Source organism: Eurosta solidaginis, chromosome 3, assembly GCF_040869045.1.
Source record: "Eurosta solidaginis isolate ZX-2024a chromosome 3, ASM4086904v1, whole genome shotgun sequence".
NCBI lineage: Eukaryota > Metazoa > Arthropoda > Insecta > Diptera > Tephritidae > Eurosta > Eurosta solidaginis.
The window spans coordinates 129,623,527-129,640,283 of NC_090321.1; the positions used below are offsets into that span (position 1 = coordinate 129,623,527).

Here is a 16,757-nt window from a genome sequence, read left to right on the forward strand (position 1 = left end):
CATGCGGTTCTAAACCACATGATTACAACAATAACTTACGAAATAATTATGTTTGTATAACTAAGTTTGTTATAGCTATACTAAAATGAATAATATTATTTTCTTTTACTTCAGTTTTCTTATTCTTAAAAATGTAGTTAAGTAACTTTTGTTTTTTTTGTTTTTGAGTTCAGTTGTTAAAATTTATGTAGTATGTATGAATGTATGTATGTGATTCCTACATTTTATTTTTGGTTTTAATTAATTTTTAAGGCAACTATATATGAAATTGAAATGATTTCTTCTAAGAGAAGAAAGTATATATGTTAATATAAAAAAATATTTAAATTAACAGTTAAAAAAATTTGAATGAAAAGTTTAGAGTTCAGCTCTTTTAGAGAAATTATTTTTAGAAATTATGCATATATGTTGATAAATTAGTTTAATTCTCTTTATATAAAAAATGGAAATTTACAAGTAACAAAAGTTCCTGATAGCTTACATACTTACTTACTTACTTAATTGGCGCTTAACCGTCTAGACGGTTATGGCCGTCCAACAAGGCGCGTCAGTCGCTCCTTCGCTTCGTCAACCGGCGCCAATTGGTCACACCAAAGGAGTTTAAATCGTTTTCCACCTGGTCCTTCCAACGGAGTGGGGGCCGCCCTCTACCACTGCTTCCATAGGCGGGTTCCGATAGAAACACTTACTTGGCCGGAGCATCATCATTCATTCGCATAACATGGCCTCGCCAGCGCAGCCGCTGCGTTTTAATTCGCTGGAGTATGTTGATGTCTGCTTATAGCTCGTACAGCTCATCATTAAATATTCTTCGGTACTCGCCATCGCCAACGCGTAGAGGTCCACAAATCTTTCGAAGAACTTTTCTCTCGAACACTCCCAAAGCCGCTTAATCTGCTGTTGTCATGGTCCATGCTTCTGCCCCATATAGCAGAACGGATACGATAAGGGGCTTGTAGAGTATGATTTTCGTTCGCCGAGAGAGGGCTTTACATTTCAATTGCCTACCTAGTCCAAAGTAGCATTTATTGGCAAGATCGATTCTTCGCTGGATTTCAGTGCTGATGTTGTTGCTAGTGTTGATGCTGGTTCCCAAATAAACGAAGTCTTTTACTATTTCGAAATTATGGCTGCCATCCGTAGCGTGGTTGCCAAGGCGTATATGCTCTGCCTCTTTGCTCGATGACAGCAGGTACTTCGTTTTGTCCTCATTCACCATCAAACCCATCTTTACCGCTTCTTTTTCCGGTTTGGAGTAAGCAGAACTAACAGCGCGGGTGTTTAGGCCGATGATATCAATGTCATCAGCATAACCCAGTAATTGCACACTTTTATAGTATATTGTTCCAGTGCGGTTAAGTTCTGCAGCTAGCATAATTTTCTCCAGCATCAAATTAAAGAAATCGCACGATAGGGTGTCACCCTGTCTGAAACCTCGTTTAGTTTCGAACGGCTCGGAGGGATCCTTCCAAATTCTGACTGAGCTGATGGTGTTGCTCAACGTCAATTTGCACAGATGTATAAGTTTTGCGGGGAAACTAAATTCAGACATAGCGGTATATAAGCAGCTCCTTTTCGTACTGTCGAAGGCGGCTTTAAAGTCGACGAAGAGGTGATGTGTGTCGATTCTCTTTTCACGGGTTTTTTCTAAGATTTGGCGCATTGTGAAAATCTGGTCAATGGTAGATTTACCAGGTCTGAAGCCGCACTGATAAGGTCCAATCATCCGGTTCACGGTGGGCTTCAATCTTTCGCACAATACACTTGAAAGAACCTTATATGCGATATTAAGAAGGCTGATTCCACGATAGTTGGTGCATTTTGCAGTATCCCCCTTCTTGTGGACTGGGCAAAGAACACTTAGATTCCAACCGTCGGGCATACACTCGTCCGCCCATATTTTGCTAAGGAGTTGCTGCATGAGCCTTACCAACTCCTCGCCGCCGTACTTGAATAGCTCCGTAGGCAATCCATCAACGCCCACGCCCTTGTTGTTTTTCAATCTGGTTATTGCTATTCTAACTTCGTCATAATCGGGCGGGGGGACATATATTCCATCATCATCGATTGCGGGATCGGGTTCTTCATCTCTGCGCGGTGAATTGCTGCCTCCATTTAGGAGAGCAGAAAAGTATTCCCTCCATAATCTAAGCACTCTCTGGACATCAGTTACAAGGTCGCCGTTTTCGTTCCTACAGGAGTTTGCCCCGGTCTTCAAACCTTCCGTCTGTCGCCGTATTTTTTGGTAAAATTTTCGGGCGTTATTCCTGGTGGCTAGCAGCTCAAGCTCCTCGCACTCACGCCTTTCTGCTTCTGCTTTTTTCTTTCTGAAAAGGCGTCTCGCTTTCCTTTTCAACTCACGATAGCGTTCACACTCTCCTCTTGTCGCGCTCGCTTTTAACGTAGCCCTGTAGGCAGCGTCTTTTCTTTCGGTTGCAACGCGGCATTCTTCACCGTACCAGTTGTTTTTTCGTGGCCGCCGGTAACCAATTTTTTCCTCAGCGGCAGTACGAAGTGCTTTGGAGATATGCTCCCACTGCTCCTGTATTCCTTCAGGATGAGTTGTGTTCACAGAGAGCAGGTGTGAGAGTCGAGTTGCGAAATCATTGGCAGTCTGTTGTGATTGAAGTTCCTGATATCTAGTTTCAATATTTAAAAATTTGTTGTTTTAAGGCTTTGAACAGATATACTCGATTTCCTGGTATATTTTGCACCTTTCCCCGTCCGAAAGGTGGTCATAAATACGTATGTATGTATACGAAAATACTGATAAAATATTAAATATAGGTTTTCGCGTTCGTGTTTTGATGTAATTAGATTGGTTGGGATGCTTCGATTATGTCGACGTGGAAGATATGGCATATGTTCAATCAAGGATATGCAGAAATTAGTGCACCCGTGGCGATTTCTTTTAGAGGAGCAAAAAATCCACTTAGGAAATCCTCAGGACAATCAATTGAAAAAATGTGATGAACTTGATAGGCTGATTTATTCCTAACCAGCTTTATCACTTAAATATTACCGAACCGATTAAAATTATTGATCACACTCTTTTCGAATAGGTATTTTAATTTTTTTTCACTATTTTGAAAAACAATCAGAATTTACTTTACATTTATGAGACGGTTCAAAGAAAACTTACGATTGAAGATTTGTGAAGAAGTGTTCAGCTCGCCGGTTCCGTAAGAAAAGAAATAGCATTTTCCCGTGGAAATAGTTAAAGGCTTAGCAAACAGCTGGAGAATGTATAGGTACAAAATATCGCGAATCATATGTTCAAAAAATGAACTTTACAATATTTTAAGCTTTTGTTAAATAAGCACTAAATTCGCTAGGGGATTTATTTATGGTATTAATTCAACCATATGAATTTCTTGTGGGAGTTATTGTATCATAAAAAGAAAGTTTAAGGCAAAGTGTCAATAAGAAAAAGAAATTGATATATAATATGCATAGCAGCAGGCAGATTTGAAATGGACCCCTTGCAGCCCTGTACCCACGGTACAACTTCTTTGAACAATTACGTGGGTGCGCCGTTGCCACCACGCAATTGTTCAGAAAATAATTAAGTACAGGAATTAATCCCAAAGAAATTTATTCATATCTGCCACAGAGTACAATTGCATCAGTAATTACAACCTTACTTATTACTTTAAACTACTTTTTATTATTATTATATTAAAATTTATTATTAGTCAAGCTCTTTCCTTCATATTTACATATACATTGTTCGGAAAACTTTGATAGACAACAGGAGGGAAAGGCACATAAAAAAAAATGGTGCTACTGGTCCCACCTTTTACCAATAAAACTTCCAACGTTGAATACTAGCCTTCAACCTTCGCTCCTTCCTCGAATCCGCAATTGAATTAGCAATTACACCCCAAGCATCAATTCCCATATGAACTACACGTTCAAACTTAAAAGCATTTTCGATTATAAAATTAAGGTACACGTCATAAAGATATAAAAGTGTAAAATAAATGTTTAGGAAACACAAGGCTGTACATTGAGCATATAATAGTTTTTATATATGACTAAAAAGCCAGTGAATGTATGACATAAAAGGCCTTAATAACATACAAAACCAATATTCTCAACTCCTATCAAAGTTTACAAACGAAAAAAGAAAGCCTACTACTTACTACTTTTATAAAATAGTACATGAGCTGATTTGTTAAAAATCAATGTACCTGGATTTTACTACGCAGGAATATTTTTATTGTTATTTTTGCGGCAATTGCTATTATATAGATCTGAAATTTGTTCTTTGAAAAGTGGGGCCTTCGTTCTGCGATTAGAGATAAACAAAAGCTGCATGGAACTAATGAATGAAGTAAACAAAGGAAAATACCCGTGCGTGAGTTAACTCCCTTAACAAAGACCTTTTCACATGTTCAGGATTCCTCTGTTGAGAAAAAATCATAAAAGGCGACGGCTACATGAAAGGGCTTAAACTCAGCAATACAATACTTATTCAAATCAACAAAGGAGATTAAGGAAGTCACTAAGATAAATAAGTCTAACGACAATGTATTACAATATGCGCCCTTACAATCTTTTGTGAATCCAACATTTTGGCATCAAGTACCAGATATCAAATTGAATCATGATCGACTATCCGATGCGCCGAAACCCATACATAGCTACCATACTAACTGCAATGCGAAGGAATGCTTGCTGGAAACAGATTACTCTTCTTCAATGGCGACTTCCACGAAGTTTATGTGTTTGAAAAGCACAAAAGAATAACAGTTCAAAGTTAAATAGTAACCAATTTACGTATAAAAATTTTGGAGCACATCGAAAGCAGTTTTAAAATACATATTGTAACGAATATTAGCAGCACTAAGGGATACTATCATCTCTAAGCCGATGCCAAGAAGTGACTTGTATGCACATCAATAGATCAATCATTATGTCTACACATATGTACGTACACGCAGCGGAGAAGCAACGCACAAACACATGCAGATATCTTATCTGAAATGCTCCCAAAAGTATGCAATTATAATTGTGGAAGAGTCGCTCACAAATACACGCGCATATGAGAACCTATACACGTGCATCTGTAGTTATAATTTTGTAGCTGATAAATAACTAGTAAGTTCTGGAAATGGAGGGGCCTAGAAATATGTGAACGAGGAAACCGCACAGTATAAAAGCAGCAACAGTAGAGGCGCGACAATCAGTTGGATGTAAGATGCTATCTGGCGAGAAATAGTGGTATTATTTTGAAAGTATTATAATAAAGGTCATTTTTTATTATAGATTAGTGGAGTTATTTATTCAAGTTTTTTTGTTTAGTGATTCGAACGTTAGCAGAAGATTTGGAATAAGCGGAATTGCAGTAAATTCGTTACAATTGGTGTCAGAAGAGGAATTGTTGAATAAATCCCAGAGTTGCAGAGCACAACAAGGACATGGTGAAGTGGATTGAATACAACCGGCCCGTGGATTGAATACAACCGGCAATAAGATCGAACTTCAAGCAAGGCTACGAGACGCTATGGAGTCGGAAGGAATTTACGTGCACGATGATGTCTTTCATCATGATGGGGATGAGACAACAACAAAAATTGAAGAGAAAAACGAAACATCGCAGGCAGTTACCAGCACAGACTTGAACGTGATATTGGCTGCAATATCTGCACAAACTTCGGCAATAACATCTAAGATTGAAGAACAAGAAACACGTATTTCAGAAATGTCGACACAGATAACATCCAAGATGGAAACTCAACTAGAATCACAGGAGACACGTATAACATCAAAAATGGAAACACAACTGAAAGAACAAGAGGCACGCATAACAGTACAACTCGAAGCGCAAGAGGCGCGTATATCATCAAAACTCGAAGCGCGTATGAACGAGAAAGCAACGCAGTTTGAGGAAAAAATCGAAGCCGAGGTGGATGCTTTGAGAGGTCGTATACAGGAGTTGAAAATAAATCGCCCAGCTGTTTCAGCAAGCAATCCAAAGGTAAAAACACCATCCTTTGACGGTTCTGTTCCTTTACAGGTCTTTAGGCTACAGTTTGAGAAGACCGCAGCAGTGAACAACTGGAATGCTGAAGATAAAGTTGCAGCTCTATTCGTAGCATTGAAGGTGCCAGCAGCCGAAGTCCTACAGACGATTCCCGAGGAGAGCGGAACAACTATGAAGCTTTGATGGCCGCTGTCGTTTCAATAACAAACATGAATCTGGCAACAATCTCGTTTATACTGTACAACAAACGGATAAAGTCAATTACGCTGAGCAAACACAATTCGTTGGCTGGGAACCGAATCGAAAACATAAAATGGGCCTACGAATGGTTTCGATGCGTGATAGCACGAACCCTACTATTTTAGTTGAAAGTGCCATAAACTTGAATTTGAAACTGATGAAATGGCGTTTGGTTTCTGAATTAGATTTGGATATAATATCGAAAACAAAGTGCGTATTCTTTGGTGCCGGAACACTTGGATGCAATGTCGCCCGAAATTTACTTGCAGTTTACTAGTTTAGTAGAGGAGTATGATGTAATTTCTTTTACTAACCAATTCACCTGAAAGTCGATGGTTACCGACAAGATTGGGTGCTGCCTTTCAAAAGATAATGATAAATGGCGCTGGTTCAGAGTTCGATGACAAGGCAGGAGGCGATGCTAAGCAACCCATAGATATCGATGATATTAAATGTATAAATGGAAGCAATTTGGGCTGCTATTTTTGTAACTATCCTGGAAATTCCCTCAAAGATCGTACTCTGGACTAGCAATGCACCGTTACACGACCAGGAGCATCATGTATTGCGGCAAGTTATGCAGTCGAATTGGTTGTTTCGCTGCTGCAACATCTATTGAGGACACAAGCGCCAGCCTATTACTGTATCACCGGACAACCGAACACCAAAGTACCAGAAGGTCTGCTAGGCCTAATTCCGCACTCAATTCGTGGACAACTTTGCAATTATGAAAATATTTTGCCAGCAACTCAAAAATTTTCACAATGTATTGCATGTTCGGAGAAAATCATTGCAGAATATCGCGAAAAGGGTATGGCATTTTTGTTCAAAGCTTTTGAAACTGCCAAATATTTGGAAGATTTGACTGGAATATCTGATTTTAAGGAATTAGATAGCAGGATTATTGACTTTTATGACTCAGATTTGGAAATGTTCACAACACTTGCGAAAGAACTTTGCCAACATTACAACACCATACATAAAATATGGCTTTACAATTAATGTTTTAATGATCTCCCATAAATCGACAATGTTAAGACGTTGATACGCTGGATTACATGCTGCAAGACTTGTACTAGAATTACCTTTTTCCTGCAAACCCCAATGCACTATAGTTACGGTACAACGCAAATCCATTGTCTATAGATCGTGCGAGTCCGGTCTTTTCCAACAAATCGATGAGTGTACCTTGTGCGCTGAATGCCATTAGTAAGCCTGGCCATATGGTTTTCAAAGAAATACCGCTGTTGGGACTTTGGGGACAGATAAGTGTTGATATTGTCTTAAGACTTTCCATCCCGCTTTTACTGATTACATAAACAATACATTAAGAAAATGCCGTTTTATATATTTGCATGAGGAGAAAATCTGAAAAGAAAAGAAGAAATGAATTAGGAAAAATATTACATTTTACTAGCTGCCATACTCACCACCGCGTGTTATATCAATGACTTTTTTCCATTCAGGAAATGGAAAAGCGTAGCAGATGTCAAAATCTCTACACTTAATTTCTGACTGCCAATGCACTGCGTTACCGACATTATGCCTTATGCGCTGCTGCACGCCACTCGCGCATTACATATCTCGATCATTCATTCATTTGGTTGAGATTTAAAATACTTAATTCCACGAATCTCACCATTATCGACAAAACACGTCGTAAATAATGTTGAATGGTGGAAATGCAACTCTGTAATACATTTTCAGCCAGGTTTCGAACCGTTCCGTGTGGCGGCAGGCCACTTGTTGTGAAAATAAAGTTCACCACAAATCCAAAATAAATTTTAAGACTACTTCGGCGACATCTACCGACATAAATCGAATTATAAAATGTATTAAATGCGCTAAAGCACCAGCCACATCGCATGGATGAGTGCTAAATCCGTTTTTTCTTCTCTTCGCGCACATAAGTATTTACTTATGGCCTTTAATATTTTATTTCAATTAAGTTTTATTTCAATAAAATTTTTTTTTTCTTTTGCGAAAATATATTTGATATGATTTTTTATTTACGCCACCCAAACAACATTCCGCCAACCTCAACTTTGGCATGATCAATCATAACAATATTCTTTCAGATCATGACCCGTTACCAAAACTTTTTGGCCAAGTCAGAGGGAGGCGCAAAGCGTTTCGAAGTCGCTTGCCAGCTCTGCGGCAGGGATGATAGCCTTAGAATATGTGCAGAGTACCGAAAAAAAATCCCCAGAGGAGAGAATGCGGGCAGTACTTCTACACAAGTACTGTCTAAACTGTCTGACGCCCTTTCACCGCGTTGAAAAATGTAACAGCAAGTATCGCTGCATAAGGTGCCACGAAAAGCACCACACCACGCTCCATTTGATGAACGTCGGTCGGAACGCGACGACGCAACCCTAAGTGGCGACATCAGCCCGTCCGACGACGCGTTGTAAATTAACCTCGGGGACCGAAAAAGTCCTGGGCTCAGCAGGTGGAAGAAGAAGAACTGGGGGAAGAGAGAGCGAAGATGGAATAAGAGAAAGCCGAGGAAGAGCGAGCGAAGGTTAGGCCGTCAACGAGCCGAAATGAGATGCGCAGTTTCCGGCCGCTGTTGCAGCACGAACGAATGGCGGAGAAAGTAAAGAAACCTCGAAAGGAACGAGACAATTGGCGGCACCGCGACATCGGACTCCAACGAGGCCGCACCAAGTCATCCAAACGTGAAAGACAGCAGCGGCGAATAAATCGACGCCATACTCTCTTGAAGCCCAAAATATAAGAGACTATCGCGCGATACACCAGGTTTTCGTACGGGTCGACTCCTCCAAGCAACTCCAGCGCCCATCATGCGGCCTTTCGTGTCCATTGCGTCGATGGCCATCATACGCGTCGAATTGAGCGGACACTTACACTTGGTTCGTGCCATCATCAATCCCTGCGCCACCAGCACCATCGTCGATGCAGAGTTGGTACGCGATTTACAGTTGGAGCGCCAAGGACAAGGGCGATGCTCCCTTACTCTGCGCGGCAAGTTCGGGTCATCGACGCATGTCACTACCCAAGCTGCCGTGGTCAACGGCCACTATCGTTTGAGTCCGCCGTCTAATGTAGACCCGAAGATTGCCGCTCCATTCCAGTTCATGCGGCTGGCCGACCCACATTTCTACCGCTCATCGCCAATTCGGCTTACACTCAGCGCAGATATATACGCCGAAATGATGGTAAGCGGAACGCCAGCAACAACAGTTGGCGGTCTCCTGACCCAACCGACCGTATTTGGGCTGGTAGTCTCAGGAGCCTGCCAAAAATAGGAATTTCCATACAAACAAGTAATTACTGTACGGAATCAAAAACCACGTACGTTTAATTAATAAATTATTTCTTTCTTCACAGGAGAATGATACACGAAGTCAATCATATGACGTGCAGTGCTCGCAGTCCGCATCTGCACATCGACGTATAGCCCTACCTGGACGTGTGGTGGCTCGAATGCTCTCTAAGTCACTTAGTATTTGTATTTGATTAAAATTTTTTGTTGTCTACGGCAAGGAGGCCGGTATGTTTAGGCCACAGGCCTAAATATATCTGCCCTCCCTCGTGTACTTAGTTAACCAATACATTCATAAAGGTGTATTCACAAATACACACACATACATTCATATATATAAGCTGCAATTGTTTATACACATTACTTTAAACTTTGTTACTTTACTTCTATGGACCGACTATGCAGAACTTTGGGCGGGGAAACTCAACGAAAGTGGCCCTATAGTGGGCTCATAGCTTTTCTCTGCCAAGCACTCGGCCTCGTTTGATCCAGCCGTCGAAGTGAAAGCATCCTGCCAACACACGTCACGTAAGTGCTAACATTCCTCAAAGACTTAATACCATATTCCACAACATTTGTTAAACCTTTTTCCTAACACCTGTTGTTCATTTTTCAATATATTCAATAAAAAAAATCACTCTCATTCCATACTAATAAAAACCCTTTTGGTGATCTTATTTTCATTTCCTTTTCTCCGTGAATAAATTGGCCTCTCTTCGCTACACTGCACTAATGTTTGCACAATAAAAATATGTTTATTTAGGGTTTATCTTTTCAAAAACGTTATAAGTTCACCTTTTTTATTATTTAATAATTAAGTAATTAACTCGTTAAAAACTTTAGCTCTTGACTTTAAATATTCACAAATTCAAAGCATTAATATATATACGTATTTTAAATAAATACACAAAAGGAGCGCGTCTGCGATTGCCGAGTGATAGTACTTGACTAGCCGATTCGAGCATTGCTTGATGGTGATGGCCCCTTGTCGGTGTTGGCGCCTTCCAGTTCGCCGCGTACGGCTGCACGTGAGGTTGGCGCGTGCCGCCGTTTAATTTTGAAATGAAGGCGGCTTGAACATCCTGCCCGCCCTGCAGGGAGGTGCTAGTAAGCACCTTCTGCAGTTCCAGCAGAGCGCGGATCGTAGTATCTAAGGCGCGACTCGTATTGCGCCGTTTGCAGGCCTTGAGGGATGCGCGCGATCCTGCGCTTGGCTGTCTTCGCGAGTTTGGGGGTTGCTGCTGTTTTAAGTGCAGGATACGCCTTTTGGGCGCTGCAGGCGCAGGTCGGTGTCCTCTCTTTTTGCTTCTTCGGCTTGGGCTTCGGCTTGCGGGATGCTTGGGGGTTTTCCGTGGAGGGGCTTTGCGCCCTGTGCCCTGGCCACTGTAGCAAGCTGCGGTGGCCGCATCGCCTTAAAGGCCGGGCAGGTCCGCAGCGCGTGGTAGCGATGGCAGAGCCGACACTGGAGGCAGTTATCGGTCTCTGCCGTGGGAGCCAATGTGCATGCCTGTCGAGATGCCATTATGCGTCGTCCTGAAAGTAAAGAACAGAGAGAGAAACGATAAGTAGTTGGATACAGCGGATGGTAATCGGGAAGTTAGTTCTACAAGGAAAGCTAATTATACAAGGAAATGTATATAAATTTGAGTGCTGTGCTCGAAGAGTGCTCCATTGGAAGAAAGCACAGTTTAACTAAGGGGCGCACGACAAACCCATTTCGGGTGCGAAGCTCTACAATTCGAACATGGTTGTCAGGTTCGAGGCGAACGTTCTCGATTCGTCCCAGACGCCACTCGGTGGGTGGGAGCGAATCTTCTTTGATTGCGACGAGGTCGCTGGTTGAGGATTTCGCTGTGGCGTTTGCAATTTATAGCGCTTCTGAAGGTCCTTCAGATAATCAATCCTCTTTCCAGCGTCGACTGAATTGGTAATGAAGCGATTTAAGTTTTTCCCATCGATTTATCCAGGAGAGGTCTTCCGCGTTTGGCTCAGAATTGGCTAATACCGGTGCACCTCTCAGGAGGTGACCCGGAGTGAGCGCTGTGAAGTCAGCTGGGTCCTGGGATAGTGAGGTTAGAGGCCTCGAATTGAGAACTGCTTCAATACGCACCAACAGCGTCGTGAAATCTTCGAATGTAAACTTGTGGGATGCAGCGGTTTTTTTGAAGTGGGTTTTAAAACTGTTTACTGCGGATTCCCACAAGCCGCCCATATGAGGGGCGCTGGGTGGAACATACTGCCAGTTTATTCCCTGGGGGCATATTTCTGCACAATGTCCGCAGAGCATTCGTTAAGAAATTTAACGAAGTCGCGTTCGAGTGCGCGCTGAGCGCCAATGAACATTTTAGCATTTTCGCTCATCATTTTTGAGGGATAAACTCGTCTGCCAACGAATCGGGCAATGCTGCGCGAAAGGCTTCGGTGGTGAGGTCGGAACATAGCTCGAGGTGTACTGCCTTTGTGGAAAAACAGAAGAATACAGCCACGTACCCTTTTATGATTGTTTAGGCAGGATGCCTAACTTTTCCGCATCTGATTGCGACCCCCCCCCCCCAATGCAACTCTGCAAATCGATACTCGATACTCGAATTAATTTATAACCATAATTGTTTGTTTGGGAAAGCTTTTATTGTAGACTTCCTACATGACGTGTACGTTGTTCTTATGAATTATAACTATTGGAGTCCTGATTGCTAGGCCCGCTTCGGTGCTGTTGGCCTCGTGCGTTTGACCGAGTGCTGATGCAATATGTGGCAGATCCTGGCTCTGCGTTAGGGTTCTGGTGTCCTTGCTCTGGGGAGCGAGTGACTTTTGGGTTAAATTTTTGGAAAGTGAGAAAGATAATGGGCTGAAAGCCTTTAGGTTCTGTGGCAGATCGGTTCACCCTTCTGCGGTAGGTTGTTCTGATGTCCTCGTTATGGGATAACGAGTGAATGGGATGGTCTCTGGTGTCCTCGCTACCTCCCCCCACCAGATTTGGTGCTTTTCAAACCAAAGTAACCAAGCAAACAACAAAATCAATATGTAAAATGTGCAAATCTACGGAGCACAGATTACGCAACTGTTCACGTTTTTGCGATTTAAATCCGGTAGAAAGGATTAAATTCGTCAAATCCACAAACGGCTGCCTGAATTGTTTATCCCCAGGACACACAGTGACGAGGTGCACCAGTTCGTACAACTGTTCCAAATGCCACTCTCGTCACCACACGCTCCTGCATGCGGACACACTTCAGCAACCGGCGGTACGAAATCCCTTCAAAGATGCGGATAATCCCCCATCAACTTCGGCACAGGCAAGGAAAAGACAGGAATCGGGACAACCACCTTCCTCGGCGAATCAGAATGTCAAATCCTGCCATGCCAATTCCAGCACAGGCGTGCTATTAGGAACTGCTCGCGTACACATTCACCATAATGGTACCGACTTCTCCGCGCGGGCATTAATTGATTCTGGGTCTGAATGTTCCTTTATAACTGAAAGACTGAAACGCAGAATCAATTTGCCAGCGAGGAAAATGCATGCCCATGTTTCAGGCATCACAAATGCGGTGTCAGCTCAGGTGAAAGAAGCATCCAACATCGAACTACGTTCACCAGTGGATCCCTGCTTCAGCCTGACTACACCCGTACTAGTTCTAACGAAACTCACTGGGAATCTTCCATCCTGCCATATCAACGCAATGACTATGCAGGCATTCCCAGACTTGATTTTGGCAGACAAGAGGTTCTACGTCAACGAAGACGTAGACCTCATACTTGGCGGAGACATATATCCCCACATTATAATGAGCAGTATAAAGAAGAATGTGCTAAACACACTCTTAGCCCAAGAGACAGTGTTCGGTTGGATACTAACCGGTCGTATCGAATCACCGAATCCAACGAAGAGCATTATGTCTTTTTACAACGAGGTTGCGTTAGACAATCAACTCAAAGCTTTCTGGGAGGTAGAAAATGTACCCAAAAATAAAATATTAAATGAAGATGAAAGGTACTGTGAACAAATATTTAAAGAAACAACGCAGCGAAGTGAGAATGGAAGGTACACCGTGTCACTACCATTCCGGCAGGATTACCCTAACAATATTAACTTAGGACCATCCCTGAAGCGTGCATGCTCTCAATTCTTCCGGAATGAGGGGCGGCTAATAAAAAACCCAGATTTAGGAAAAGAATATGTTCGAGTGTTGTCAGAATATGAAACGCTCGGACATATGAGAAAAATTGAAAAGAATATTCCATCCGACGATTCGGATAATTATTTCCTGCCCCACCACGCCGTTGTAAAAGCAGAAAGTACAACCACCAAGGTACGCGTAGTATTTAACGCCTCGAGCCCTACGGCCAACGGCAATAGCTTAAACGATATTCTCCTCCCAGGCCCAGTCCTACAAGCCGATCTACCCATACTTATCTTACGATGGAGACTATACCGCTTCGTATTCAATAGCGACATCGAAAAGATATATCGACAAATTTGGGTGAACGAAAATCACACCAAATTTCAACGTATTGTGCATCGCACTTCCCCGAATGACCCTATTAGTCTTTACGAATTAAAGACGGTTACCTTCGGGGTGAATTGCGCTCCATATCTCGCGATAAGAACGCTCCTACAACTAGCAGACGACGTCTCAAACTCGCACCCTACAGCGGCTAGCATACTGCGAGAATACATGTATGTAGATGATGTGTTAGCGGGTGGACATACGATCACCTCGACTATTAAAGCCAGAGATGAAATTCGTCAAGTCCTACACTCAGCGGGCTTTCCACTTCGCAAATGGACATCCAATTCAGAGGACATTCTAAGGGACATCCCCAAAGCAGACCTACTCAATGAAAACTTCCTGGCATTCGAAGATACCAGTTCAGTGAAAGCGTTAGGCATTCGATGGAATGCCCTATCCGATTTATTATATTTTCAAGCAGGGACGCTGGACAACCCGGAAAACATTACGAAGAGAGCGATACTATCAGCAATCGCCAAACTTTTCGATCCCTTAGGATGGCTGGCACCAATGGTCATTGTGGCAAAAATACTCATGCAGAGTATTTGGTTGGAAGGCACCGCTTGGGACGAACCAGTATCTACCAGTACGCTGGAACGATGGAAAACCTTCACCGACCAATACCATGAAATCGATAAAATCCGGATACCTAGATGGGTCAACTTTTCTCCAGGAACCGACATCGAGATCCATGGATTTTGTGACGCATCCGAGAAGGCTTATGCAGCAGTCATTTACATGCGTGTCAAAACGGATGATAATGTCTGCACAAACCTACTTCTAGCCAAAACCCGAGTAGCCCCAGTGAAAACTCTTTCTCTTCCACGATTGGAGCTTTGCGGAGCCGTGCTGTTAGCGGAAATCACCGAATCAATTCTCAGGAGTCTCAAGTTGGGACCAGTGAAAGTGCACCTGTGGACGGATTCAACGATCGTCCTCGCATGGATAAGGAAACCGCCCTGTTCCTGGTCAACCTTCGTCGCACATCGGATCACCAAGATCATCGACATGGTCGGACATAGGGACTGGCTGCACGTGAACTCAGAGTCCAACCCAGCAGATTTAGGCAGCAGAGGATTACCTGCGTCTGAATTGGTCAACAATTCGTTGTGGTGGCAGGGACCTTCTTGGCTGCAAGAAGACACTTCCCAATAGCCAGCACAAGAAAGTGACTACATCACCTCCGTAGAGGAAAAGAGGGCAAACAACAACCGTCAATCCTACCGATATTCTTCAACGCTTTTCCGACCTACCTAGGGCTCTACGGGTCTTATCACACGTTATGAGGTTCTACCGAAGAACCCACCCCGAAACAAAAAATTCATTCCAGGTAATGTCGCACCTAATCTCCCCTGAAAGCGTGCTCAGACCCAACTTATGGGTATTCTCCCTCGCGAACGCACGACATTCAGCCGTGCATTCACGAATACTGGAGTCGACTTTGCCGGACCCTTCGACATTAAAAGTTACCGCGGCAGAGGTTGTCGACTATCCAAAGGCTATGTCTGCCTTTTCGTGTGTTTTTCCACACGAGCGATTCATCTGGAGGCCACTACTGAACCCAGCACCCCATCATTTCTTGCGGCTTTTGCCCGTTTTATATCTAGACGCGGATGTCCCAAAAACGTCTACTCCGACAACGGTACAAACTTTGTCGGAGCTTCACGATCCCTACGATCGGAATTCAAAACTTTCATGGCACAAGCCCGAGAAAATGCTGTCTCGAAGTACAGCCACCAGTCACTCACTTGGCATTTCATCCCTGCGGGCGCTCCCCACATGGGAGGGCTGTGGGAGGCTGGAGTGAAAAGCTTCAAAAGCCACTTCAAAAAGATAGCCTCACCACACAAATTTACATTCGAGGAATTCCATACACTCTTGTGCCGCATCGAGGCATGCCTGAACTCGCGGCCCCTCAGCCCGGCATCCAATGACCCAACGGACCTTGAGCCGCTTACTCCAAGTCATTTCCTCACTGGCGGCCATCTACTGGCTCCGCCAGAGCCGGATGCTAGTGAGAGCCCTGCCTCGATGATCAATCGGTGGCAGAAACTCAAAGCCCTCCATCACACTTTCTGCAAGCGATGGAAAACCGAATATCTATCCGAACTTCAAAAAAGAGTGAAGTGGAAGCATCCCAAACAAAATATAAAAGTGGGAGATCTCGCTGTCCTCAAAGAGGACCACTTATCTCCCAACGAATGGAGGTTAGGTCGAGTTGTCGACGTACACCCCGGCGAAGATGACCGAGTACGCGTAGTCGACCTCAAAACCGAGAAGGGTCAAGTCAGACGACCTTTGGTCAAACTGATCCTTCTTCCAACGGAAGAGACGGATTGCGAGAAGGCTAAGTGCTCCTCCTAACAATCCCTCCGTTCCTCCATACCCCTCCCTTCAAAAAAAATCAAACCCAAAACACCTTTTCCCCCGACTACCTACAATTAGAGGCCCACGGTTGTAATAGCATAGAAAGCAAATTAAGGAACCCGCGTCTTCGTGTCTCTCTACCCCTAAGCCTGCGTTTCTCCCGAGCCATATATTATAATCAACCCCCCGGTCTCGTGATGGTGCGAGTCTACCGGAGGGGAACCCTAAAACGTACTACGCGATGGCAATGGGGAAAGGGAGCGCGGGACATGAAGACGCGTTTCAACCACGCGCCGTGATGCCCCGCTATCCCTAAGCTTGTGGCTATGCCCTAATCAACCCCCCGGTCTCGTGATGG

At 43.4% G+C, this 16,757-nt stretch overlaps 1 protein-coding gene and 2 pseudogenes across 9 annotated transcripts in view; 2 read left to right on the plus strand and 1 right to left on the minus strand.

The window, feature by feature from the left end:
• The window catches only part of LOC137244275 (synaptic vesicle 2-related protein), a 2,198,928-nt gene that overhangs the window by 1,130,792 nt on the left and 1,051,379 nt on the right, over positions 1-16,757 (minus strand). The window lies entirely within an intron of this gene.
• Positions 4,328-6,506, plus strand: LOC137247326 (ubiquitin-like modifier-activating enzyme ATG7; annotated as a pseudogene).
• Positions 6,505-7,231, plus strand: LOC137247327 (uncharacterized; annotated as a pseudogene).